This window comes from Peromyscus californicus, unplaced genomic scaffold, assembly GCF_007827085.1.
Source record: "Peromyscus californicus insignis strain IS unplaced genomic scaffold, ASM782708v3 Scaffold_17__1_contigs__length_78620276, whole genome shotgun sequence".
NCBI classification, from domain to species: Eukaryota; Metazoa; Chordata; class Mammalia; order Rodentia; family Cricetidae; genus Peromyscus; species Peromyscus californicus.
The window spans coordinates 74702242-74728831 of record NW_026294469.1 but is presented as its reverse complement, the minus strand read 5'-3'; the positions used below and the strand labels follow the sequence as shown (position 1 = coordinate 74728831).

General features: G+C 39.8%; 1 long non-coding RNA gene across 6 annotated transcripts; it reads left to right on the top strand.

Moving 5' to 3' along the window:
- Window positions 1–635: 635 nt before the first annotated feature.
- Window positions 636–24602, top strand: LOC128113047 (uncharacterized). Of its 6 annotated transcripts, XR_008219324.1 has the most exons (8): window positions 636–827; window positions 5800–5962; window positions 6866–7020; window positions 7119–7391; window positions 7633–7738; window positions 12769–12919; window positions 18102–18220; window positions 24303–24602. It is a non-coding gene; the product is annotated as an uncharacterized LOC128113047 (long non-coding RNA). The 6 variants fall into 6 exon arrangements; XR_008219325.1 differs by lacking the exon at window positions 12769–12919 and having other exon boundaries at window positions 637–827; XR_008219322.1 differs by lacking the exon at window positions 18102–18220 and having other exon boundaries at window positions 638–827.
- The last annotated feature ends 1988 nt before the right edge of the window (window positions 24603–26590 follow it).

Sequence of the window (26590 nt, the reverse complement as noted above, 5' to 3'; positions counted from 1 at the left end):
CCCAGCTGGGGATCACAGTAGTAAGGAAAGGGAGGGTGGAAAGAGTCAGCGTGGCAGACAGCAAATGTATACGTGAGGCTGCAAAGACAGGGTCTCTTCAGAGAAGGCCAAGAAAGGCCTTGGAAAGAGACAGATGAGCGCTCCAGAACCAGAGCTACAGCCATGCACCTGCTGCTGAGGCTGGAGCTGCCCATGTGGTTGTGTGGGTGTCTGCCCAGTGGGCGTGTATGCAGTGATCCTGTCCACAGGTTCTCATAGTGGAGCTGGAGAAGGTGAAGTGAGGCTCGCGCGGTGAGGACCAATGAGTGACTCTAGTCTAGTGGGAATCGGCACTCAAATGCAAGCCTCTGGTTCCTGGATATTCAGGACTGCAAGTCTTGAATGGTAAAGAGAGTAAACAGAGCCCATTTAGACTAGATGACCAGATGTAGCCAAGGAGGCAAGAGAATTAGAGCAAACAGGCAAGAAGAGAGAGAAAAAAGAGAAGGAAGACGGTAGGAGGGAGAGGAGGGAGACAGAGAAGGGAGGGGAGTAGACAGTAGACAGGGAAGAGGGGAGGGGAGGAGAGGAAAGAAAAGAAGGGAAGGAGGGAGGGAGAGAGGGAGGGAGGGAGAGAGGGAGAGAGAGAGAGAGAGAGAGAGAGAGAGAGAGAGAGAGAGAGAGAGAGAGAGAGAGAGAGAGAGAGAGAGAGAGAGAGAATCTGAATTGGAGGAGAGAACACGGTGCCTCCTAAAGGAAACCAATTTCTCTTGAAGTCAGGCAGACCTGTGAGAGGAGCTATGAGCTTGGAAAAAGGGAAAGCTGTGCTCATGGATGCTGCTGAGCCGGTGAGTCTCACACTTAGTTGCAGGTGGACTATGGGAATGTCCTATGGGAAGTTCTGTGACCCTCACGTGATTCTTGTGCCAATAGGGGGGTGAGGTGGGAATGGGGGTGGGGAAAACAGATTAGAGGCGGTGGAAGCCAGGAAGTCCCCCAACTGTGAAGAAGGAAAAGAGATGCTCAAGCAGTGATGAGCATGACAAAGAGTGACAGTGAAATCAGCTTACTGGGAAAAGAGTCACCTTTAAGCAGAGGGTGGGCTTCTTGGCAAATGGCTGGTTGCTTGAGATGAAAGTTGGGAATGGGAATTCTGAAAAGGAGATGGCTGTCTTTAGACAGATCCACAATGTGCCGTGTTTATAAAATGACAAAATTCTTCAAAGAAACTGTGGCAAACATTTGGAGTAGTTTTACAGAAGATTTTACTGCATTTTCAACTGCTGATTGAATACAGGAAAAAAGTTCTGTTTGCATACTAAACTCCCACTCCAAGTACCCTCCTCTTTCCTTTTAGTCCAGTTTGTTTGCCTAGTCAGATGGTCCTTGTATCAGAAAGTAGGGTGCACTACATGACTACACATCTAAAGGCCCATCACAGTAAATGCAGAGAGGAAATCTCAGGAAAGGGAGGGGCAGAAGAAGAGAGGGCCAGGATACCTAAGAGTTACCCAAGCCTCTGCTGTAAATCAAGTTCTCATAGTAGCCTGCCTAGTGTTCAGTATCCAGGGTACTTGTGGGCAGTGCCTAAGGCTAATAGTCCTTGCATCAGCTCCACCCTAGGTGCAGAAGGAAAGAGGACATACTTCTGACCCCTCCACCACCAGGTCCCTCCACTGGGACTGCAGATGTCCAAGTAATGGCTCTGCTCTCCTGAGCCTCCCAGGCTGCAGGGGCTTCTCTTTCTTTGATCCCATTCTATTTCCTTCTGCCCTCATACAGGCATGCTCTCACAACCCTCTTGCTTCACAAGCTGGCTTCTCATTCTTAAGAATCCTTGAAGGACCACTTGCTGAGCAATGCTACCTCCCTAATAGGAGCCCAGGAGCTCTTTCTTTTTAAAAAGCTATGGGGAAAAGTTCAGTTTCCCTAAGAGAAACCTATGAATACCTAGGGTCAACTTACATGGTGTGGTTGTTTTGAAAGGAGCGCCTAATAAACTAGTATATTTTTGAGTTCTGTATACCACCCTGCCATGATTCTAAAGGACTAGAATTAAAATAGTGACTACTACAGGAAACAGCGAAAAAATTAAATCTTTATGGACCCAGTAAGTGTCCTTGGTTACCTCCCAGCTTGCACCAGCGTAACAATAAAGGGGTAAGGAAGAGTCCCAAATCCTAACTGAAGAGGTGTGTATCTTCACACTGAAATGCAAACATTTGTCTGCACGAATGTAATTCTTTATAGAGAACACTACCCTCTCCACACACACATATGAACTTGACCACTATGGATCCCTTGTTAATCTCCTCTACTTTACTGGAACAACCTGTGTGTTGCCTTTCTCCTGTTAAAAGGGGTGATGCTACAAGAACTAGAATATTGTTTATTTTTACTCATTAACCTCTCAGTATTCAAACAATATAGTTATATTTGTTCCTTTACCCATTACTATGATAAAACATCTGACAAACTAATATAAGGAAATGTGTATTTGGTCATACAGAGCAAGACTAAAGTCCACCACAGCAGGGACAGCACGGTGGTTTGAGGCAGATGGCCACATTGCACCTGTAATCAGGGAGCAGAGAGATGACTGCTGGAGCTCAGCTTGCTGGCTCCTTTCCCCCTTCACTCAGTTCACAAGCCAGCACTCAGAGTGGTGCCCCTCCCATTCAGGGTGAGTCTCTTCTAGAAGGGATTCATTTTGGTCTACTGTATAAAAGGAAGCAGACCATCTTGGTGGGGAAGTCGTAGCGGCAGGAGTATGAGGTGGCTAGTCACTTTAGAAGCACAGGAAACAGACCAGGATGAAGGTTGATTCCCAGATCATCCCACTCCCTTTTACTCAGCCCAAAAACCATCCAATGGCATGTTACCACTCATATTTATAGGGCAGCTTCTCAGTGAAATCTCTTTGGAAACTCTGGAAGAGACATATGCAAAAGTAAAATATCCACTTAAGGTTCTAAGAACATGGTTAGGTCAGTAACATACTTGATGTACAAGTATGAGAATCTGAGTGTGGATCCCTAACACCCATCAACAAAGGCAGATTTAGTAACCTTGTGGCTTCCTCAGCACTGGGGTTTGAACAGGGGCCTGTTGAACCCCAAGTCTAGTCAGTCAGTGAGCTCCATACTCAGCGAATCCCTCCATGGCCTCAGCATCACATCTGCCTCCAGGTTCCTGCCCTGTTTGAGTCCCTGTCCTGACTCCCTTCAGTGACAAACAATGATGTGGAATCATAAACCAAATGAAGGCTCTCCTCCCCAAGTTGCTTGGGTCATGATGCTTCATCACAGCGATAGTAACCCTAAGTAAGACAAATTGCTTATTAAAAAAAATAAGATTGGGGTTTGGCAAGGTGGTTCTTCCGGTAATGATGCTTGCTCCATAAGCCTAGACACCTGAGTCCAGTCCCAGAAACCTGCATAAAGGTAGAAGTAGAGAATTGGCTTCACAAAATTGTCCTCCTCAGCCTCCACATTTGTGCAATGGCATGAATTATGGAACACACACACACACAATAAACTGAGTATGTAAGTAACATCATTTCAGCATGTGGTACTAGACTGTAATCCCAGTTACTTGAGGCCTGTCTAGACTACACACTTAGTTCAAGATTATCCTGAGCAACTTAGTGAGATGCTATAATAAGAATTGTGCATGCAGTTCAGTGATAGAGCAATTACCTTGTATACGTGGGTCTCGGATATCACTCTAAAGTGTTAGAAAACAATCAAATAAAAACACAAATTTTAAAAAAAATGTAATCACGGCTGGGGCAGGGGCATGAGAAAAAGGGGAAGTGGGAGTAGGTTAACCAAAATTAAGGATGTATGAAAGCTAACTAGTTTGTAAGCAAATATATATATATATTTGTTGCTCCTGGGAGTTGTGAGTTATTAAATGGAGATCTCAGCTCCAGTCATGGGTTATTAGACTATGAGTTATTGATGAGAAAGCCCCAAGAAATACCCAAAATTATATAGGTTATTGCCATTGCTCTTTGTTATCTATCACAAGTAGTTGTAAAGATTCAATTGTGAAGATACCACTCACTTTGATTGCAGGACACAGAGAAATAAGGCTTGAAATGACTGGGAAACTCTACCTGCTGGTTAGTTTCCCAGAGCTGGAAGGTGCTGTGAGGCTAGTGAGGAGAAAAGACATCACTAGTCTCATTAAGCACTAAATCCTTCTTGTTATAACACTGACTTGACAGGCAAGACGAGGCCACTGGTGCAGCAGGGGTAAGACTGTACATGGAGTTAACCAGCTGCTGTGAGAATGTGTGGAACCTCGTTTAGGGGCTTTCTCTGTAGCATCACATCACAGGCTTTCTCCACTGCTGCTTCGGGAAGAAAACACACATTTCCAACAGTTATTTTAAAATAGATTTGAAAAATATTTGGAAACAATAGATATTTTGGAAGTATGGTTTTTTGTTTTGTTTTTGTTTTTGAGACAGGGTTTCTCTGTGTAGTTTTGGTATCTGTCCTGGATCTCACTCTGTAGACCAGGCTGGCCTTGAAACACAGAGATCCTCCTGGCTCTGCCTCCGGAGTGCTGGGATTAAAGGCGTGTGCCACCATCACCTGGATGTTTAGGAAGTATGTTAAGCTGAAGATAAGTCTACATATTTTGTCAAAGTATAATTAATGACTCGAAACATTACTTAAAACTGATAAATCAGATATATGAATATTACTTCAAGGATAGATATATATTTTATTAATAATTGAAAGAAATACATTAATGATATCACAAATTTATTGACCATGGCCCCATAGAACACATTGTTTGTTATGTGACTAAGGAAAATACTAAAAGTTCAGAATTATTTGTATAAAATAACCTTGTATTATAAAATGGAATGGGCCTCACATACTCAAGAAATATATTTTGATTGGGAGAAATGAAATAAATGATGAATGAATCATTGATTTTTCTTAAATAATAAAATAATTCACCCATTTTAGTGATTCTTTGTCTTAATTAGGGTTTCTATTACTGCGATATAACACTATAAACCAAAAGCAAGCTGGGGAAGAAAGGGTTTACCTGGCTTACACTTCAGCATTGCTATTCATCACTGAAGGAAGTCAGGACAGGAATTCAAACAGGGCAGGATCCTGGAGGCAGGAGCTGATGCAGAGGCCATGGAGGGGTGATGCTTACTGGTTTGCTTTACATGGCTTGTTCAGCCCACCTTCTTAATACCGAACCCAGGACCAGCAGCCCAGGGATGGCACCACCCACCAAGGGCTGAGCTTTCCCCCATTAATCACTAATGATTAATTAAATAATTAATCATTAAATAATTTCATTGAGACAATGCCTTACAGATGGATATCATGGAGGCATTTCCTCAGCTGAAGCTCCTTCCTCTCTGATAATTCTAGCTTGTGTCAAGGTGATACACAAAACCAGCCAGTCCACTAGGTTATACAGTAGTTTCATCTTTTGAGAAATCGCCACACTGATGTTTAAGAATAAGTGTCCCAAGATATATTCATTAACATTTTCAATATGAAAAGAAGAGAGAGAAAACTTTCTATCCCTAGTTTTAAAATAAGCAAATTACAAAATGATGCAATTGCTTATAGTAGCAGATCCATGGAACATTAATACCTACTACTTATAGTTATTATAATCTTCAAAAACCACGAACACTATGATGGTGTTTCAACTATATTTTAATTTAAAACATAAACATTTAAACTAGTTTTCTAATTGGTTTATACAGTTATTTTATCGATTTATTTCTCTGGAACATAAAAGGTGATTTGTATTTATCATCATGGTACCTAGAATCCTGAATCCTGTTAAAATAGTAAAGTGATGCCTCTCTAACGGAATGAGAAGAAAGAGCAGGCGGTGACAGGAACTGGCAGCAGTCACATTACAAGGAGGATACTGAAAGTCACTTTTACAAAGCCCTGGGAGGGAGTGTGGCTTTGTCAGATGGGGAGAGGTAAGAGAACACAAATTTTATATATGCATATCATACAGATTTGAATATTTTCCTCTGTAAAGATATTTTATATTTTGTGTTTTTGGAGTACATAGGGTAGGTTATGTGATTTTTTTTGTGTGTGTGACAGGAATTGATTATTCACATCTAATTGTCATAAATGAGCTTAAGTCTGAAGTAAAACCTGAGAGAACTAAGTTAAGTAATGTTAATTTTTAACTGGAAAGCATAGCAACCTTCTGATCCAAAGGTTACATAAGCTTCTGCTTTTGAGTCATGCCTTTTATTAGTCTAATTCTGGATAAGTTCTGCTTCCTTCCTAAGTCCTCCTGTAGGGGATGGAGGGAGGAGAGGTAACCACTGATGTAAGAACACTGAATGTACAAGCATGCGGCTTTGAGTTCAGAATCCATGCAAAAAGCCAAGTGTGACCCCATGTCCTTGTAAACCCAAGACTGTGGGGGGCAGGGACATGTCTGTTGATCTCTAGGTTTGGGTGGCTACCAACCTAGTTCCATGCATTGTGAGAGACCATATCTCAAAGAATAAGGCAGTGAATGATAGATCAAGAAACCTCATTTCCTTGTACACATGTACACTCACCATACACACACACACACAGAAAACTCCGTTGGACTCTCTCCTAAGTGCCAACAACTTACTTAATTTGAAGGAATGTTTGACAAGGGATCCTCAGTACATTCAGCCATATAGGAAATGTCTGCACTATTTACCACTTCATTTGTACAAACAGCTTTATGTACCTAATGACCATTTTATTTTATTTTATTTTTTAATTTAATTTGTGGTGCTGGAATTCCAAGCCAAGGTATCATGCATACTAGGAAAGTAACTGAATCTATAGACCTGAAACTTTATCAACACTTTTTTTTTTTCAAACAGGGTCTGTTATGTAGTTCAAGATGTCTTTGAACTCATAATCCTCCTGCTTCAACTTCTGGAGGATTGAAATCATAATACTGCACTGTACAGTCAACCTCTATCAATGCTTTCGTGACACACATTTTTGTCATTTAGGACACTGGATACAGCTACAGGTATTAGAGTGTATTCACCTGGATTCTGCATGCATTTCAATTACAAGCCTGATCTGTCCCATCTGAATTGTTTTTTTTTTTTTTTTTTTTTTTTTCAGATGGGGAAAATGAAGTAAGAACAAGTGCAACGATTTCTATGTCCCTTTATTTTATCTTAACTGATGTAATCCCAGATCTTCCAACTGGCTGATGACAGAATTCAGGTTTTAGATACTCTCTCTTGATTCCAGAGAAAGGCAAACATGTTCTGTACTTTTTCACTTGCTTCCTACTTGCTGGAGTGTCACCTCAGACATGCTGGATTAATCAGTATCAACGAGGGTTAATAGCAAAGCAGTGGGAGTCACTGCAGAGAGCAGTACATGGAGCAGGTATTTCTTGCTAAAATGGTAATCTTGTGTTATTGCACATTCTTACTGGAAACACACCATAAAGATGCATCATATAGAGGGAGAAGGTAGCATGTATTTATGAACTATAGACTCACCACTCACATCATAGCAACTTGAACCATTGGAAATATCAACCCTTTAATATGAGTTTTACATTGTTGAAATGTGAAGTAGGAAATTATGAAGAATGGAATCAATAATATTTTTTCTTAAATTTCAGGTTTGCTGAAATTTAATCATTAATAGTAATTATTGAGGTTTTCTTAGCCTATGTGATCTCATCTGTAACTCATCAACAATGAAGCACAGAACTGTATGATTACACAGTAAGTACTAAATATAGTGACTAACCTATATAAATAAATATTGCTATTTTCATTGACACAATGATCAGTTTTTCTATACTTGGCATATGAAAGCAAATGCAAGTAGACCTAGGTAGTTGGAAGATTTCTATACCTGTAGCTGCATACCTGAATTTATTATTTTATCACTGTCCATATCAGTACTTACATTTATCTATGTATCTGTATTATCTATATCATCCAGCCGTGGTCATTATGTCCAATATTTAGTAAGAGAGAACCTCAACTAAGAAAATTGTTTCTATGAGGTTGTCCTGTAGGCAAGCTTGTGGGGGCATTTTCTTGATTAATGATGGGAGAGGGCCCAGCATTCTGTGGGTGATGTCACTCCTGGGCTGGTGGTCCTGAGTTATATAAGGAAAAAAGCCAACAAGCAATGGGAACAAGCCAATGAGTAGCATCCCTCCATGGTCTCTGATTCAGTTCCTGCCTCCAGATTCCTGTCTTTTAAGTTCCTGCTCTGACTTCTCTGGATGATATAATGGACTGTGACAAGAAATTTAAGCCTTTCTCTTCCTCCCTCTCTCCTTCCCTCCTTTTTCTTCCTTCCTTCCTCCTCCTTCCTCTTCTGCCCTTGCCCCTCTTCTTCTCCCTCCTCCCCTCCTCCCCTTCTCCCTCCCTCCCTCCCTCCCTCCCTCCCTCTCTCTCTCTCTCTCTCTCTCTCTCTCTCTCTCTCGTTCTTTCCTTCCTATATTTGCATTGTTCTAGTTTTGTAAACACTCACCTTTCCTTTTCATATAACTTGTCTCTGTCTGTCAAGGTACTTCATATCATATTTAAGAATATTTTATTAGAGTTATGTGGGTGTGTATGTTCACCAACCACGTGTAGGTTCATAAGTTTGTGAGCTCTGTGAATCTAGAGGCAAACCTTGGTTGTCATTTCTAAGATGCTGTCCATTTTCCTGGATTCAGGATCTTTCATTGCCTGATACATGCCAAGTAGGCAGGATGGCTGGCCAGTAAGGTCCATGGATATTCTTGTCTCCATTTTCCCAGCACGGCATCATAAGCATCTATCACTGTTCCTGGTGCACTCTGTCTCTCTCTGTTTCTTTGTTTCTGTCTTGTCTGTCTATCTGTCTGTCTGTCTCTCTTGTGTGTGTGTGTGAGGGGGGAATGTGTGTGTGTATGTGTATGTGTGTATGTGTGTGTGTAGATGTAACCAACCATCTTATTAAATAAGAAACACAGAGCCAATACAGAGATGAAAGCCAAGAAGTCAGAGCAATACCTAAGAGCTAAAAACCTTACCCTTCACTTTCGCTGTTGTCCTACCTCTCTGAAGAAGAGACCCACTTCTTGTGTGTCTGTCTTTTTATAGAGTTTCTGTTCTGTCTTCTCATTGGTTGTAAACCCAGCCACATGACCTTCTAGTCACTGCCTGACTACAGACCTCCAGGTCTTCTATGGTTGGTATTGAGATTAAAGGCGTGTGTCTCCATGCTGGCTGTATCCTTGAACACACAGAGATCTGCTTAGCTCTGCCTCCCAAGAGCTGGGATTAAAGGCGTGCACCACCACCACCCAGCTTCTGCTAAAGCTTGCTATTAGCTCTGACCGCCAGGCAACTCTATTTATTAACATACAAATCACATTTTAGTACAAATAAAATATCACCGTGTGTGTGTGTGTGTGTGTGTGTGTGTGTGTGTGTGTGTGTGTGTCCAAAGTTGATGCCGGGCATCTCTTCCCTCTTTTTTATCCTTATTTATTTTGTTACTTTTCAGGTTTTTAAAACTTATTTTTTGCTGGTCGGTGGTGACACACGCCTTTAATCCCAGCACTCGGGAGGCAGAGGCAGGCAGATCTCTGTGAGTTTGAGGCCAGCCTGGTCTACAAAGTGAGTTCCAGGAAAGGCAAAAAGCTACACAGAGAAACCCTGTCTTGAAAAACCAAAAAAAAAAAAAAAAAAAAAAAAAAAAAAAAAAAAAAAAAAAACAAAACAAAACTTATTTTTTAATTAAAATATAATTACTCCATGTCCCCTCTTCCCTTTTCTCCTACCAACTCCTTCCATGTAACTCCTCCCTTGCTTTCTTTAAAATTTATAGTCTATTTTTCTTTTATTTTTTTTTTATATATATATACACAGGCACACACACAGAGGCACACACAGACAATACTAAGTAAATAAATATAACTTGCTCAGGTTCCATGTAATTTAGAGCTAGTCCTCAGGGAGCTAGCTTCCATGTTGGATACAGCTCAGACCACACAGGACCTGTGTCCAAAGTAGATGATGTCTACAGATAAAGAGACTTCCCTTAAACCTCTGGGAAGCAACCAAAGGCAACAGCAATAGCCTTGAGGAGTCTTTTGACCAACAAATAAAAGCAGAGATTCTCATGGATAGTGTTGGAGTTTCTGTCAGATAGTCTCTAGGCCTTGCCAATCTGGATGAGAAAATTTTGTTTAGACTCTATATGTATACTTGGACTTACATTATTATATTAGTTTTATGTAGAGAGATAATAATATGATTCCTCTTGATGTTTTCAGATATGCTCACTGTTTATTTTACCCTCTTCCCTATTTTTCTTTAATTATTATTTCCCTTCCACTACCTGATTAACTCTCCATTTTCCCATTCAAATGACATGTATCTATCTCCCTCTCTCCTGCCTGCCCCTTTGGTAAAATTTACATATCACCAGGAGTAGTAAAATTTCCTCTGCCAATGATATTAGTTCAGAACTCTTCAATTTAGCCCCTGACAGACTTTTTGGACAAGAACAAGATAGCAGCCACATTCTTTGACAAAATAACACAAGAATGATCTCTAGACCACTTAGTAATATTCTTTCCTCTGAAACTTCTTGAGCTGAGCTTCCATAGACCACATTGTTCTCAGCACTACTAATTTCCACACTCCTACTAGCATGTCTCATTGACATTGCTTAAAGGATTCGACTGCTTTTCTAGTCCAAAGTACTAAGTCTTTCATATTCCTTCAAACATCATTATGGTCACGCTTGCAATACTCCACTCCTAGTATCAACATCTGTCTCAGTTAGGGTTACAGCCGCTCCGACCCAAGTAAAAACACAGAGATTATATTACTTATAGACTGTATGGCCATGGCAGGCTTCTTGCTATCTAGTTCTTATATCTTAAATTAACCCATTTCTGTTAATCTACAAGTTACCATGTGGCTTGTGACTTACTGGTAATTTACATCTTATTTCTCATGGCAGTGGTGGCTGGCAGCATCTCCTGACTCAGCCTTCCACTTGCCAGAATTCTCCTCTCTGCTTATCCTGCCTATACTATATTTCCTGCCTGGCTACTGGCCAATCAGTTTTTATTTGTCAATCAATCAGAGGAACACATTCACAGCATACAGAAAAACATCCCTAGCATTACACAATGACTGAAGCAATTGTAAAAGAAAGCATTTAACTGGGGACTTGCTTGCAGTTTCAGAGGGTGAGTCCATGACGGTCATTGTAGGGGTTTTTGGTGGTAAGAGGGCAGGCAAGGCACTGAAACAGTAGCTGAGAGATAACATGATCCACGAGTTTCAGGAGAGACAGAGAGAAAGACAGGGCATACTGAGTCTGGTATAGGCTTTTGGAACCCCAAAGCCCACCCTCAGTGACATACCTCCTTCAACAACAAGTCCACACTTCCTCCAGCTAGGCCACAATTCCTAATACTTCTCAAACAGGTATGATTGCTAGGGGCCAAGCATTCAAACATAAAAGCCTATGTTTTTTTTTGGGGGGGGGGGGCATTCCAATTCAAACCACCACAGGAAGATAAGTTGGCCTCACCTGGCAGAGAGTTTGGATGTAACGCATCAGGAGACTGAAGATTGATGATAGATGGGGCAGGTCCTAGTCAAAGCCTGGTCAGAGTTGTGGTTGGCACAAGCTCAGATGGTTATACCATGCCAAAGCACTGAATACTGGACTTATGGTAGGTCTGAGGGACTGGGAAGGTATATGGAGCGGAACATCAGGAAGGACCCTTTCAGTCCTCCCCTCAATCCTGGCGGAGTTTCTTACTGAGTCTGTAGATTATTGCTTAGCCTAGACAGGCTGGCAATGAGCTTCGGGAATCTATCTGTCTCCACTTCCTTACTCTCCACATGTATTAAGGCTAAAGTTACACACCTAAGTCACCATACTTGGGTTTTTAAGTGGGTTCTGGGGATCCAGCTGGGACAGAAGTACTTCCCAGGATAGCACTTTACCCACTAAGGCATCTGTACAGACTTACTTCATTAGTGTTTAAAATTAGCATACAAAGCAATCATAGCATTTTCACATAAATTCTTCTTCTTGATCCTCTGTATCCCCCAGACCCTCCGATCTCTTCGTCTGATCCTGGGGGTCTCTTTCTTCCACTTTTATAGTTTCTCCCCTTCATGCTACCATATTCTGTTAACTCTTTTAATACCAGTAGGTGATGGCAGGAAGCAGAAAGGTATATAAAGCGTGAGGACCAGGAACTAGAGCCTAGTTAAGCTTTTGGATTTTGAGCAGCAGTTCAGCTGAGACTCATTCAGATGAGGACACAGAGGCTTCCAGTTTGAGGAAACAGAATCAGCTGAGGAATTGGTGAGGCGAGTTTAACTGTGGCTGATTCTATTTCTCGGATCTTCCAGCATTCACCCCAATACCTGGCTCCAGGTTTGTTTTTATTAATAAAACCTTCTAAGATTCCTGCTACAGATCTGTCTCCTCTTCTCTTCTCTTCTCTTCTCTTCTCTTCTCTTCTCTTCTCTTCTCTTCTCCTCTCCTCTCCTCTCCTCTCCTCTCTCTCTCTCTCTCTCTCTCTCTCTCTCTCTCTCTCTCTCTTTCTCTTTCTCTCTCTCTCCCTCTCAATCAAGGTCCAAGGTCTCCTTTCTAATTTCAAGACCTATACTGGGATTGAAATTTAAGATCTCCTTTTTAGAGTAAATGTGGTATTTGTCTTCCTCAATATGGCTTATTTGAGTTAACATAATCATTTCCACTTTTATCCATTTCTCTTTAATATATATAGGTCTTGGCAGGAATTTTCTGGAAAGAATTGTACTAGCATAAGGAATAACTCCAATAATTAGTAAATGGAAAAGTATGAAAAACCTTTTGTGTGGCAGAAGAAACAATCACCAGGGTGACAAGACAGATTCCAGAACGGGAAAACATTCTTGGTAACTATATATTAAGGATTTTATACCTAGAATATATAAAGAATTGAAACAATTAAATACTCTCATTCCCCGCCCCTCCCACAAACAACCTCCTAATGTGTAAATGAACTGATCGACTGAATAAGCAGTTCTCAAATGAAAAGACACAAATGCCAAAAAATATTGGAAAAATTTTCCACAGTCTTAGCTGTCAGGGAAATGGTTTCATTTTAAGGTTTAACTTTAAGGTTCCATCTCACTCCAGTAAGAATAGTTTTTATCCAAAACACAATTAACAAATGTTGGTGAGGATATGGGAAAAGGATAACATCACGCACTGCTTTACAGAGTGTAACCTGGTGTAGCTACTACAGAAGTCATTGGAAGTTGGCCCAGAAAACTAAAAAGGAGGCAATTTTGGCATTGCCTTTTCAGGCCCCAAAGTGTCACCTCAGGGTCCCTGGGGCCTCCAGTTCTAGCTCAGTCCCCAGACCAATGCCTCCTGCTCTGCAAAGCTGTTTCCTATAGTGGTGTTCTACTGTGCAGCCTGTGCCATCAGCTGCGGAAAATTCTTGGTATGCCCGTGTGCCTAACGTCTTGGATCTCTGTGTTCTCTGTCCTCTATATCCTCTAACACTCCCCTACAGTGATTCTCACCCTTCAATTTGCTACAGATGGCATGGCTTCTCCACACACAATAGTTTAAGATTCTTTACAGATTTTGTAATTGTTTCTGATGCAGAAGTAACAGGAAATAGAAGCTCTGAGGCCAGAGGAAACATACACTGAGAGTAGGGTTAGCCTCAGTTACATTATATTCGACTGATAACATGGTGCACAGACTCACTTGGTTTCAAGAGGATAAAAAAGAAAATACTCTACCTGCACATGGTCACATCATACAGCAGTAATTAGGATTTGTGACATTATGGTGGCCTTATAATGGAATCCACTACCACTGACTCGCTGGCACCCTGGACTAGAAGCATGAGGTGAGTGGGATGCTAAATGTTATGTGACAGAATAGCAGGATGCTGTGACATTGTAAAACCATAGAGATAGTCTGTGACTATTAAGTCAAGGGACAGCAGAGTAGGGCTATAGATCTACAGGCACAGTACACAGAATTCAATCAGGGGACAGCTGAGTGTACAGAGCTCAATGCATAATCCACAAGAATCCATTACCCTCTGGTGCACTATGTACAGTCCCTTGAGTAAGGGACGTTTACAAAGGAGGAAAGAAGCCCTTCAGCAGAACAGTAATTTGGACAGGGATACAACACCCAAAGTATAGGGAATGACTAAATGAAGAAAACAGTGTGTCTCTTCCAAGGCACATTCCAAACCACCATCAACTCAAGTGCAAAAGATGCTTATACTTAGAATTAAAGATTCTGGAATTTATTTTCCTACCAAATTAAATTTGAGCTTAGTCATGTGATGTACTTTGACCAATGAGACTTTGGCAAGAGTGATATAGAGAGAAACTCGGCAAGCACTTGCAAATTTGGGCTTTATTTCTACTGGTGAGAAGTTTTCCATTGCTAGTGGAGAAATCTATTGTAGCTTATTAAATGTGATAACTACAAGGGACAGAGAAAGGCCATGCCAGCAGAAAACTCCCTAGACAGAGTAGTAAGCCTCCTAGCCAACTGCTGTCAGTGTTTTCAATGAGATAATCTTAGACATCTAGAGATAGATGAGCTACTGAAAGAACTCCTTCAGGTACAGCTGGCTAAAGAATTATCCAGATGAGACCAGTTCAATTGCTTGCTTACATAATCAAGAAAATTGGCTATTACAGTAAGACATTAATTTTTAGAATTTTTATTTTTATTTTACAGCAAGAGTTTAATTATACAAGTGGAAAAAACGTATAAACAGCAAGTGTAATAATGATGGCTATTGAAATGAATGTTTAAAAACATTAATAGGTAGATTGGAATGAGGGAATCTGAACTATTTTTCTGTAATATCATCAGGGAAAAGCACATTGATAGGTACAGAGGTAAATACTAAAGGTTGTGCATGAGTCTCAGAATGAAAGATGGGTAAAATAATAACAAACAGGAAAGTTATATTTTAAGTAAGTGATATTATTTAAAAAGACATAAGAATGGAAACTAAAAGACATACAGAGGATAAATATTGTAGGATAAAATACATATCAGAAACTATAATAATAACATTAAGTAAAAGAAGGAAACAAAGAATTTTTGAAAACTATGCCCAAAAAAAAAAAGGAAATAAATTACAATTTCAGAAAGGGTAGTGGTCATATTTTGGATCTGCTTTTGACAAGTAATACTAGGTACAAAGAATCTGTAGAGATAAGACATTAGAAATCTAAATAAATCTCAGGAACCAAAACTGTGTGTGTGTGTGTGTGTGTGTGTGTGTGTGTGTATATATATATATATATATATATATATATAGCACAAATATATATATATATATATATATAAGCTTTCACTTAAAATTAAAAAAGGAAAGCATCTTTGTAGATATAACGATCTTATTAAATAAGAAACACAGAGCCAAATGCAGAGTTAAAAGCCCAAGAGGTCAGAGCAGTAGCTAAGAACTGAGACTAAAACCACCTTCTTATCCCTGGCTGCCACTGCCGTCCTTCCCCTGAGAAAGAGGCCTACTTCCTGTGTATCTGTCTTTTTATTGACTTTCTGTTCTGCCTTCTCATTGGTTGTAAACCCAACCACATGACCTCCTAGTTACTGCCTGTCTATACAGCCCTCAAAGTCTTCTATGGTTGGTATTGAGATTAAAGGCATGTGTCTCCATGCTGGCTGTATCCTTGAACACACAGAGATCTGCCTGTCATGTGATGGGGATTAAGAGCACGTGCTACCACAGCCTGGCTTGTGCTATGGCTTGCTATTAGCTCTGACCCCCAGGTAACTTTAATTATTAACATACAAATAAAATCACATTTCAGCACAAATAAAATATAACCATATTTCCCCCTTTCTATTTTAATAAAAGGAAAGGAAGAAGGTAATAACTAATATAAGAAAAACTATATACAAAAAGTACAATAACTATATACAATATATACAAGCAATAAATACCCAAACAATGTCTAGTCCATTTGCATTTGACAAATTCAGAGAAAATAATTCCATTATCTATCCTATTTTGGTAAGTCCAAAATGTACCTGATTCACTTTCTATCCTAACTTATATTACTAAAAATCAAATTTCAGCACAAATAAAATATCACCATACATCTTAGTTAGGATTTCTATATCTGTGATAAAATAGAACCTTAAGCAACTTGAGGAAGAAAGGGTTTCTTTCACCTTACAGCTCTCAGGTCACAATCCTCCACCAAGGGAAGTCAGGGCAGGAATCTGGAGGCAGGATCTGAAGGAGAGCCCATGGGGAATTGCTGCCTACTAGCTCGTTCTCCATGGCATGCTCAGTTGGCTTTCATACACACCACCTGCCCAGAGGCGGGCACCATTCACAATTGGCTAGACTATCTCATACTGGTCTCGAAAAAACAAAAGAACAACAACAACAAAAAATAAATAAATAAATAAATAAATAAATAAATAAATAAATAAATAAATAAATAAATAAATAAATAAAATAAAGTAAAATAAAATGTACTGTAGACTTACTTGTCTACAGGCCAATCTGGTGGGGGAATTTTCTTAGTTGAGATTCCTCTTCCCAGATGACTTCAGGTTGTGTCAAGTTGACATAAAACTAGCCAACCATAACAGAAAAGAAGTTACTCTACTCTTCTTTTAGTATACCCAATCAAGAAAATGCTCACATGATGCATTGCAGCAAGACAAATGACTTCTGGATGGTTTTCTAACACATAACCAAAGGATAATAAAAGTCCAAAGAGAATGCATATTTCCATGGTTACACAAACATATCATATATATATATATATATATATATATATATATATATATATATATATATGTATACATTTGTTTATGTATATAAAGATATATATGACAGATACATTAAAACTTATATATGTGCATTGTATAGGTTAAGATTGAAAGAATAGAGAATCACCCAAAGTTCTTTGGTAATGTTGGGGCATATATCTTTAGCCTATAAGTCTAGAGTCTCTGGCACACTTTTCAGTGAAACAGGAAATTTGGACTGTTCTGCTTAGTAGCAAAGCTCATCAGTCACTTTCTTCTGTGTCCTGCAGAATGTCTGACAGTTCCTTCTGCAAAGCAGGAACCTGAAGGACCGACCATCCTGCCTTGTTTTGTCAAAGTTCAGTGGTCACTTTCGTATGAGTCCTGCATGTCCAGTTTATACACCACACTGTCAAGCAGTCAAGGCAAGAGTAGTTTCTTGCCTAAATGACTAACTTTTGCCACAAAGAAAGCAAACTCCATATGGAGTTTCTTTAGTGCCCCTCATCTTTTCTGAAGTAGAGTGGTGCTGCCAGGAGCAAACATGTCTCAATGTCCAGGAAAATCTAAGTTCTTAAAACTTTAAATGCCATGTTCTGTAGGTCTTTGAATTGAAATTTATCTTTGCATACCAAAAACTTAACTAACATGACTATAATTTTGATTATCATAGATGACTATTAATCTGTATTTCTTAATGATGTATTTCAATTTTAAATGAGTTGTATAAACATAATACCTTAAACAAGAGTAGAAATATACATCATTATAAAAAAATTAACCTTAAATTTGTATTAATAAACCAAAATCCATACCAATGTAAAGTATTTTGAGATTAATGGTCTTTTTGGATTAAAGTAGATTTAATAATCTCCTTTTCTTCAATCATTTCTATATTACATAGTTTAGCATTACAATGTGTGTTCCCATAACCAGTGTAGGCCAGAACTACCTGTCCATCTTTCTATCAGCTTGGGAACATATGATGCCCTCCCACAAGAGAAGACATCTATCCCACTGTTTGGAGAAGAGTGGACATTGTAGCCCAATGTTGGTGAGGAGCTAAGGCTGCAGGTGCTTTGCTCAGAGTGGTATGTGTACACTGAATATATCTATAAGTACAAAGAAGTGGAAATGAGGCTCTTGCTCACACCACATCTTACCAACACAAATGAATGGATGATTAAATGATGAGCAAATGAAATAGAGGGAAAATTAAGGAAATTAAGGATTTTAAAGTTATTATTATTATTAGTTATTTACTTAGTGTATGTGTAATATCTCACTCCACAGCATGTGTGTGAAATGAGAAAACTTCCAAGAGTCAGTCCTCTCCTTCCATCATCTGAAGCAATCTCATGTCATTTCTGCTGTTCTGAGTGCTCCAACTGGGCTGGCCCACCAGTGTCCAGGTGACTCTCCTGTCCATGTTTCTTGTCTCACCACAGGAGTGAGTGCATCTCACCACAGATGCACATGACAGTATCAGCTTTTTCACATGTGTTCCTTGGGTCAAACTCAGATCATCAGCCTTGCATAGAAGGTGCATTTACCCATACAATCATCTCACATGCCCACTGAGGATTATTTTATGGAAAGTTTTATCATTAGTCAAATGACATTTTAGTTTTCTTAAGCAAAGTAATATAAATAAAATTTATTTATTAAAGAAGAAAAGTTATAAAAGTAATTTCATTGAAGACAGTAGAACCTTAGCATGAAAATCAGATGTCCTGAATTCAAGTATCAAATTTTGCCACATTTTCCTCTTGGGCCTCACTATCCCAGTGTGAAGTGGTGTTATCAACTACCAGTAACTATAAACCTTTCTTCAGAGAATTGTCTCAAGCTGCTGGGCCCTTTTAAACTAGGCTCACCACAGGGAGGGATGCAAGCAGCTTCTCTCAGTGACTGCAGAGAGCTGGCCTCCCTTAGCATTCATGCAATGCAATTAGGCCATACATGCTGTAGCCTGGCCTGCAGGCTTCTCAGCAGGCCTTATTTCACACAGCAATGACTTGCTTAGTAAAACTTACATGACTATCTTTCTCTCCTGGAGTCAGTGTCTAATATACTACCAATATCTTCAGGGAGAACACCCCAAGGACTTAGATTATTGGCAGTGATGTTATACTCTTAGGTTTCTGTTTTTCTGAAGAAAGGTAAACAAAATATTCTATACCTATAGTGTCCCTGGGCAGCTGACCACAGAGACCAAATCCTGGACACTGATTGCTCACTGCCTGTAGGTTACAAACCTGCTCTCTGTGGGGATTCTCGGACCATAGAAGACTCAAACTGGCTATAACTTCACAAATGCTAAGAATGTTGCCAGCAGAACATTTAGATAGAAAATAGAATTAAATGTCCTAGTTTGAGCCATATCTCATATTTCTGTATCAAAGTCAGACTCTGAAGCGGAAAAAGTCAGACATTGAAACCTATGATAAGTCTCCATGGTGAATGTTGAACTGAGTTTCCTCAAAGCCTCAAAAGTGTCTGTCGTGGTCTCAGAACTATATGATTCATTGTCTGAAGGCAAGGGCCATCGAGGGTGAAGTGACTTGGCCTTCTGTGGTATTTGACCCTACTTCCCTTAACTGCTTCTAAATGAAAGTCCAGGTTACAATCAGATATGACTGTGATGGAGTAAGTCTTGTCTCTGTCTCAGATAAACACATTATTACTAGAGCCTGCAAGTGGTACTTGAGTGTGCAATGTACCCTCAATACTAGGGTCTTGTAGGCTATTTTCTTCAAGCTGCAAGAAGGTATTACAGTAGATTGTCAGCAGTTTGTCTGCAGCAATGACTTGGGGGGTCCTTGTCAAATCATTCAATTCTGAGTCACAGGAATGTCCCTGATATTCACTTCTGGATGTTTCTACTCATCCCCACAGTCCTGCCATAGCAGTTTAGGAGTGGGAGACTGCTTTCCTGATTCTGCTAATGTGTCTATGAGTCTCTAGACCTTATCAGGACTTATGCAGTTAAGATATACTGGGATTAGACCATTAAGCCATTAATCTAGAATCAGTAAAGGGAGGTAAGGAATACATTTTAAATTACAAACTATCCCCTTTATTTCATAAATACACTCCCCATCATTTGAGTAAATAATATCATGTACTATGATTCGATGACACACTACTTTAGCAATATATTTCCAGCCACAACTCCACTGTTTCATAAAACAGTTTTATTTCTAAAACTGAATGAGGCATTTCTAGTGAAATTTATATACCTACCAGCAAGACTTTTCACATACCTCAGATGAAATCTGAAAATTTGTCTGACTTATTATTAAAATTAAAGGTGCTGAACATAAAGCTGGCTCCTAAGAATTTAGGAAAAGAGTCCATACCAAGGACATTGCTTGAACAAATCTGTGGTCAAGGCAGTTGCTTTACTGAGTATACATCTATTTTTCATTTGAATTGTTTTTAGTATATCTCTAATTATTTTTGTCCATCAAAAAGCAATGTCTTTTTTTTTCAAGACAAGGTTTCTCTGTGTAGCCTTGACTGTCCTGGAACTTGCTCTGTAGACCAGGCTGGCCTCAAACTCGGAGATCCACCTGCCTCTCCTGTGATTAAAGGCATGCACCACCCTTTTTTTGTTGGTTTGTTTTTGGTTTTGGTTTTTCAAGACAGGGTTTCTCTGTGTAGTTTTGGTGCCTGGTCTGGATCTCGCTCTGTAGACCAGGCTGGCCTCAAACTTACAGAGATCCACCTGGCTCTGCCTCCCGAGTGCTGGGATTAAAGGCGTGCGCCACCACCGCCTGGCTGCACCACCCTCTTTCTGTATCTATTTTCAGAAGTTTTTTGGGGGGAGGGGAATTTTATATGTGTTATTCAGACTCATGTCCTCTCTTACCGTCTCCTAGGTCTCCTTCCCTTTTCTCTGCTGTTAACTTGTGTCTTTTCTTTTTAAATCTATCAAGTAAAGTGTGTGTTGCCTGTATATTTTTTAATATGTGGCCTTTCACTAGAGTGTGGTCCATTTACCAGAAGTTACACGCTTAGAGAAAACAGACTCTCCCTATAATAGCAGCTAGCAATCGCCAACAGATTTGGCTACTGGTCCAGCTTCTCTCTCCATCCTGCAACACGGTCCATCTCGGGCTTGCACTCACCCTGTGTATGGTGCCACAACTGCTGTGAATTCAGCTGCCATGCTGTATCAAAAGACACAGTTTCCGTATACTTTTTCACACCTTTTCTGTTCCTTCTGCAACAATCTCTGACCTATGGGAAGAGTACATTATATATGTTACTCAGATAGTCTGCAATGTCTTATTCCCTGCACCTTATTCTCTGATACCAAGATACTTTGGGTATCTGTGTTGATGTTCATTTACTACAAACAAGCTTTTCTGATGTGAGTTGAAAGATGAATTAATCAATGCCTATAGTGATAAATATTATGAATTAGTTTAATACTATGTAGCAGAATCATAGGAGTAGATTCTCCCCAAGGGTCTATGACATATAGTCACAGGTTCTTAGCCTGATAATGGTGCTAGGTATAGGTTTCATCTTGTGGAGCAAGACAGAAATATAATTAGAAAGTGGTTGGTTATCACCATGATGTCCATGCCACCATCACATTGGTGGGACAGATCTGGCCAGGCCAGTTACTATTTTAGCTCACAAGGGATGACACCTGGGTAAGAGACTGATAATTTTTTTTTCTCCTCTGCTACCCTGGATAATGCTTTGCAGCTTTATGAAAGCTAGCTAGTAAGGATGAAGTTTCCAAATTTGTACCAATTTGATTTCTCCATATTCTGTGACACAAGTTTATGGTGTGTTCATCAATAGAGTCTTACTGCCAAGTTCTGAAGGATAGTCAATCCATTGGAAATTGTCTTTCATGTTTGGGGTTCTAAGGAAACTCACATGGCAACAACTCTAAAAGAATTAACCCATTTCTGGCAAGGGGTGCTTATTTGTTATCCTATGGTACAGGCATTGTTTACCCATTATAGTATAACCCTGATTTAACTTTTTTATCTGTGTGTGTATGGATATATGTACATACATGTGGATATATGTGCATACACAGGTATGCGTGCTTGTGTGTGTATTTGTTTTAGGAAGCTTCTAGTAGGATAGTCTCGTTTACATTTTTCTTTATAAATTTGAGTTTTTTATTTTCTTCAAGATTCCTTATTGAATAAACAGAGGATAGATTTCCAAGAGAGTGAGGGAAGGTCAGGCCAATTCATAAAGGGCCAGTATTCTGTACTAAAAGAGCACTATACACAGCCAATGTGTTTTAACAAGGCCAACTTAACTTGAAATTTTTATCAGAGTGAAGATTGCTTTGGAAAAGAACTAATGCAATACTGCCTGAAATTTTGATCCATTAAAAAGAGGAAAAAGTGGGTGGTGAGGTGATGTCTGACTTTTAAGAGTACTTGCTGCTCTTGTGGAAAACCTGAATTTGGTTCTGAGCATCTACACACTGGCTTACAATCATCAGTAAGTCCAGTTTCAGGGGATTTCATACCATGTTCTTATGGTTTCTGTGGGCACTGGGTACATATGCAGTGCTTATATATACATATAGGCAAAACACTCATACACATAGAATGAAATAAATGTCTTAAAATTGGATAAAAGTTTCAACAAAGGAAAAGGGGAAAGGGAGATGATGGTGAAGGAGAAGATAGAGAAATGACAGATAAATGAAATACAGATGATTGATGACAGAAAGACAGACAGACAGATAGATAAAAGCACTGCTAATGATCACAGGCTGAAATGCAATACTTATTTTTTTTGTCTAGAATTCACATTTAAGTATGTGCCTATCTAACTTGTTGAAGAATTTTTCTTTATAAGAAAACATACACTTGCTTGGTTAGTGTTACCCCAAGGTATTTTATGTCATTTGTGGCTATTGTAAAGGGTGATGTATCTCTGATTTCTTTCTCAGCCTCTTTGTCAATTGTATACAGGAGGGCTCCTGACTTTTTGAGTTGATCTTGTACCCTGCTATGTGGCTGAAAGTGTTTATAAGCTGTATCAGTTCCTTGGTGGAATCTTTGGGGTCACTCAAGTATACTATCATGTCATCTGCAAATAGGGAAAGCTTGACTTCTTCCTTTCCAATTTGTATCCCCTTAATCTCCTTATGTTGTCTTATTGCTCTGGCTAGAACTTCAAGTACTATATTGAATAAGTATGGGGAGAGCAGACAGTCTTGCCTCATTCCTGATTTTAGTGGAATTGCTTTGAGTTTCTCTCCATTTAATTTGATATTGGCTGTTGGCTTGCTGTAAATTGCCTTTATTATGTTTAGGTATGTTACCTGTATTCCTGATCGCTCCAAGACCTTTATCATGAAGGGGTGTTGGATTTTGTCAGATGCCTTTTCTGCATCATGTGGTTTTTTTCTTTGAATTTGTTTATATGGTGTATTACATTGACGGACTTTCGTATGTTGAACCACCCTTGCATCCCTGGAATGAAACCTACTTGATCATGGTGGATAATTGTTTTGATGTGTTCTTGGAATCTGTTTGCCAGTATTTTATTGAATATTTTTGCATCAATGTTCATGAGGGAGATCAATCTGCAGTTCTCTTTCTTTGTTGTATCCTTGTTTGGTTTAGGAATCAAGGTAATTGTAGCCTCATAGAAGGAGTTTGGTAATGTTCCTTCTGTTTCTATTGTGTGATGGTCGAGAGACAGCCCGAACTGACCTACTGTGGTGATGGGATCGCCAAACACCCTAATTGTCGTGATAGAAACCCCATCCAGTGACTGAGGGAACCGGATGTAGAGATCCACAGCTAGGCCCTGGGTGGAGCTCCGGGAGTCCAATTAGCGAGAAAGAGGAGGGTTTATATGAGCAAGAATTGTTGAGATCAAGGTTGGATAAAGCACAGGGACAAATAGCCAAACGAATGGAAACACATGAACTATGGACCAATGTCTGAGGGGCCCCCAACTGGATCAGGCCCTCTGAATGGGTAAGACAGTTGATTGGCTTGATCTGTTTGGGAGGCATCCAGGCAGTGGGACCGGGTCCTGCGCTCAGTGCATAAGTTGGCTGATTGAAACCTGGGGCTTATGCAGCTTGGCTCGGCCTGGGAGAAGGGGTCTGGACCTGCCTGGACTGAGTCTACCAGGTTGATCTCAGTCCTGGGGAGGCTTTGCCTTGGAGGAGGTGGGAATGAGGGGTGGGCTGGGGGAAAGGTGAGGGGGGCGGGAGAGGGGAGAACAAGGGAATCCGTGGCTGAAATGTAGAACTGAATTGTATTGTAAAATAAAAGAAAGAAAGAAAAGAAAAGAAAAATGTAAATACTTTACATTGGATTGGATTGTTTTATATTGTATACAAATTATATATATATTGAAATTGAAAAAAAAAGAAAACATACAATATTGTAAAGATGGAATACATTGTTCTTGTTACCCTTAGAAATAAGTTTTTTTCTAATATATTCTTAGTATATATCTTTGAGTCATATTCTTTCATTTTAGGCACATGGCTTGGAATTCATAACTATACACATATGGATCAGAGTGCTTAGAAGGAAATTCTACTCTTCTGGAATACTAAATGCAAAATTAAAGTCTGCCACCGCAAGCAGAACTGAAAGAAATGAAATGGAATATGAAGCATGGCCTTTTAAAGCATTATTAACAGCTAATGTGTGCATTTTGCCTGAAGAATAAAATAATGTCATTGATGTAACTTGAATTCTGATTTATTTTGGTAAGTTACTTTGAAATATATAGGAAAGAGACATTAATAAAGGTACTCAATTCTGTCACCTCTTACCTTTCATTTAATAATAATTTATTCCAAGACCACTATTGTAAGACTACCTAAAATCATAAATTTACCAGTTTCTCTTCAAATTAAGATGTTTAGTATCATTGAGATTAATTTCACTATTTATCACTGTCAGCTAATTTACATGCTGGCATATATATTCTAAGACAGAATTTCTATTTGCTTGATTACTCTCTGGGATATGAATTTATTGGAAAGTTTCTCTGATAATCTCTTTCAAGGAGATTTAAGAGTGTACCAGAGAACGCTAGCATGAAATCTGGGTTGGATGTTCATTTTGTCGGAAGCTTTATATGATAACAAAGCAAGTATCCACACACACACACACACACACACACACACACACACACACACACACACACAGAGAGAGAGAGAGAGAGAGAGAGAGAGAGAGAGAGAGAGAGAGAGAGAGAGAGATCTTGCAACTATCAACAGAACAAACGCAAATTTTTTGAAGTCAAACAAAGATCAATGTGCATTTTCTAACTTGAATCATGTTGAAATAAAACAAATGGAATGTGACGTATGCTCCACAGAGAGCTGGAGAAACAGCTCAGGGTAAGGCTTGCTTTTAGAAGGGTTCATGCAAGTGTCACTTTTGAAGATGATGATACCTTACTTTATTATAAGTTTCTGTGAATTTTAAAGCTATATAAAACCCACAAGTGATGGCTGCTGACAACACCACTCCTTTTTGGAGACATGACTGGGTGTATAGTATGAGCTGGCCTTAACCATACCAGTCTAATGCCTTAGCATCCTGGGTGCTAGGATGACCAGCACCTACCTGCTGTGGATATTACACTGTATAAATAAAATGCTGATTGACCAGTAGCCAGGCAGGAAGGATAGGCGGGACAAGCAGAGAAGAGAATTCTGGGAACAGGAATTCTGAGTAAGGAGATGCTGCCAGCCGCCGCCATGAGTACCAACATGTAAGATACTGGTAAGCCACGAGCCATGTGGCAAGGTATAGATTTATAGAAATGGGTTAATTTAAGATGTAAGAACTAGATAGCTAGAAGCCTGAGCCATTAGGCCAAATAGTTTGTAAGCAATATAAGTCTCTTGCAAACATTGTAAGCAATGTTTACTCGGTTGGGTTTGAGCGGCTGTGGGACTGGTGGGTAAGAGAGATTTGTCCTGACCATGGACCAAGCAGGACTGGAGAAAACTTCAGCTAAACCTACCACCAAGAACTACATTATGTTCTCATCCCCTATCCCCTAACCTTCATTGCCGACCCCTCACCCCCAGTTCACTCATGGAGATCTCATCTATTTTCCCATCCCAGGGCAATTCATGGGTCCCTTTTTTGAGTCTTCCTTGTTTGCTAGCTTCTCTAGAGTTGTGGGTTGTTGTCCCGGTTATCCTTTGCTTTATTTCTAGTATCCACTTATAGGAAATGGGATGGTCAAGCTGGAACAGGGATGGAGTGGGAAAGCAATGAGAGAGATACCATGATGGAGGGAGATATCATGGAGATAGAGAGAAACCTGTTGCTAGGGAAGTTGCCAGGAATCCCCAAGGATGACCTCAGCGTGAACTGCTAGAAATAGTGGAGAGGGTGTCTGAACTGAACCAGCTTGCCCCAGTGATCAGATCAGTGAATACTGCTGTGGATATCATTCCGTATAAATAAAACACTGATTGGCCAGTGACTAGGCAGGAAGTATAGGTGAGACAAGGAGAGAGGAGAATTCTGGGAAGTAGAAGGCTGAGTCAGAGACACTGCCAGCCACCGCCATGACTAGCAGCATGTGAAGATGCCGGTAAGCCACAAGCCACGTGGCAAGGTATAGATTTATAGAAATGGATTAATTTAAGATACAAGAACAGTTAGCAAGAAGCCTGGTACAGCCATACAGTTTGTAAGCAATATAAGTCTCTGTGTTTACTTGGTCGGGTCTGAGCGACTGTGGGACTGGCAGGTGTCAGAGATTTGTCCTGACTGTGGGCCAGGCAGGAAAAC